The sequence below is a fragment of the Ursus americanus genome, chromosome 18, assembly GCF_024610735.1.
Source record: "Ursus americanus isolate L20-20 chromosome 18, mUrsAme1.1.p, whole genome shotgun sequence".
In the NCBI taxonomy this organism is placed as follows: Eukaryota; Metazoa; Chordata; class Mammalia; order Carnivora; family Ursidae; genus Ursus; species Ursus americanus.
The window spans coordinates 35,584,870-35,587,655 of record NC_142144.1 but is presented as its reverse complement, the minus strand read 5'-3'; the positions used below and the strand labels follow the sequence as shown (position 1 = coordinate 35,587,655).

At 42.3% G+C, this 2,786-nt stretch overlaps 1 pseudogene; it reads left to right on the top strand.

Annotated features, from left to right (window-relative positions):
• The first annotated feature begins 304 nt into the window (after nucleotides 1–304).
• On the top strand, nucleotides 305–1,944 carry LOC123781275 (Golgi-associated plant pathogenesis-related protein 1 pseudogene; annotated as a pseudogene).
• The last annotated feature ends 842 nt before the right edge of the window (nucleotides 1,945–2,786 follow it).

Here is a 2,786-nt window from a genome sequence, read left to right as displayed (position 1 = left end):
CAAGTGTTCATCACAAGTGTTCTTCATTGCTATAATTTTGTAATAAATTTTGATATCTGGTAGTCCATGTCTTCCAACTTTAAGATTGTAAGGTTATATTAACTATTCTTGGCCATTCCATTTTCATATAATTTTTTTTAAAGTAAACTCTACACCCAGTGTGGGGCCAAACTCATGACCCTGAGATCAAGGGCTATATGCTTTACAGACTGAGCCAGCCAGGCACCCCCCTGTATAAATTTTAAGATCAGCTTATCACTTTGTGTACACTCATACACACACAAACCTACCTACTAGGATTTTCATTAGGATTGTGTTAAATCTATAGACAAAACATTTAGATTGTTTCTAGTTTTTTGCTGCTACAAATAAATTAACTTTCCTTTATTTAATAAAGAGGTTATAGAACTTTATGGGAATCCTTTCACTTTAGGCCCAAAGGAAAAATAATAATTTAGTGACTCTTTTTTTTTTTTAAAGATTTTATTTATTTATTCGACAGAGATAGAGAAAGCCAGCGAGAGAGGGAACACAAGCAGGGGGAGTGGGAGAGGAAGAAGCAGGCTCACAGCAGAGGAGCCCGATGTGGGACTCGATGCCACAACGCCAGGATCACGCCCTGAGCCGAAGGCAGACGCTTAACCGCTGTGCCACCCAGGTGCCCCATAATTTAGTGACTCTAAGCACACTGATCTTTTAAAACAAATATTGAGGGTGATTTTATTTTGCCAAGAGGAATTTGTGGGTCAACAAGTTGAATATATATTTTAACATATTTTAGTGATTTTAACTTTTTACATGTTGAGTTTGAGGTACTAGAATAGTCTTCAGGTAGAAATCTAGCAGGTTATTGGATGTATGGGTCTGTAGCTGATGAGAACAGTCTGAACTAAAGATACAGATTTGGAATCTATTGACATATATAGATAGCAGATATCTGTGAGCAAGGTTAGAGTTTGTGAAGGAAAAAAATGGGCTCTACACGGAGACTTGGGGCTCTACTTCATGTCTATATTAACTAATTTGAGGAGGAAAATGAGCCTCAGTAACAGTAGATTAAGGAGCAAGGGCGCCCCAGATCTTGTGTGTATATGTGTTGGGAGTGTGGGCAGGCCTTGCTCTGTGCCATAGAGCTTTTCATGGTTCCTTGACCGCTGGGCAGGGCTATGTTAGTTCTGAGTTCCTTTTCTCTACCACATCTCCCACTAATCCCCCAACTCCCAAACCTTATTTTTTTTCCTGGCCCTTTGTGTGTTTTGGATCTTGGAAACAGTAACTCTCCTCTTTTTGCCAGTAGGGTTGACTTCCTCTAGTCACCTGGATTCAACCATCTGTCCAGGTTCATAGAGATAGGAATTGATCTCCAGCAGCCCAGGACCAGGCAAGAGAGGCACAGCATAGCAGCAGTGAGAGCTGGGGAGAGCACCCAGTGGGCCATGGGCAAGTTAGCTTCCAAACAGTTTAATAATGAGGTCCTGAACAACAAGTGCTAGCAGCAGCATGGCATCCCCCCACACTGAGGAGGCTTAGCATTATGCAGAAGTCCTGGCCAGCCCAAGGATGCTCAAGCCCAGCCCAGAGTCCAGTCATGGCCAGTTCGGAGAGAACCTGGCATGGGCCTCCTATGATCAGACAGGAAAGGAGATGGCCAATAGATGGTACAGTGAAATCAAGAAGTACAACTTCCAGCAGCCTGACTTCACCTCCAGGACTGGACACTTCATAGCCATGGTATGGAAGATGGGAATGGGGAAGGCACCTGCAAGTGAGGGGTCTTCCTTCATGGTGGCCCGATACTTGCCAGCAGGGAATGTCGTCAACTATGCTACTTTGAAGAAAATGTCTTGCCTCCAAAGAAGACATTCATTAAATGTAATGGGAAGATGGCTGACTTAAGGTGGATACGAAGTGCCTAGAACAATAAAAACTCAACTGTGTGTGTCCCTGTGGGTGTATGTGCTTGTATTTGTGATGCATGTGAGTGTGTCTTGCACACACACTTGGATATACAGTTCTGCATGAACTTTTCTTTTCTTTTTTTTTTTTAGAAAGAGAGAGAGTGCAGGTATGGGGGTGGGGGATAGAGGGGCAGAGGCAGAGGGAGAATCTTCAGCAGGCTCCACACCTAGCACCAAAGCCTGACGCAGGGCTCCATCTTATGACCCTGAGATCATGACCTGAGCCAAAATCAAGAGTCAGATGCTTAACAGACTGAACTACCCAGGCACCCCTGCATAAACTTATTCTTATCAAAGGAAGGAGCAGATAAAGCCTTTACTGGTTACCTAGACCACAATTATTTGGACTTTGGGGGAAAATCAATTTTAAAATTTTTTGTTATTTTTTAAGCAAATTTCTTTTGTACATTTCTTAAAATATCCATCTTTGGATTTTTTGTATTCTAATGTTTGTGATGCTTAGAAGTGAAGTTCATTTTATGTGATCATGCATTGTAGTCTACTTTTGGTAGATTTAAGAATTTAAAATTTAAGAATGTCTTTTTTTCCTTAAAGATTTTATTTTTAGGGGCACCTGGCTGGCTCAGTTGGAAGAGCACATGACTTTTTTTTTTTTAAAGATTTTATTTATTTATTTATTTGAGAAAGAAAGAGAGAGAGAGTGAGCATGAGCAGGGAGAGAGGGACAAGCAGACTCCTGGCTGAGCAGGGAGCCTGGCATGGGACTTGATCCCGGGATCCCAGGATCCCAGGATCATGACCTAAGCCAAAGAAAGATGCTTAACCGGCTGAGTCACCCAGGCGCCCCAGCACATGACCCTTGATCTC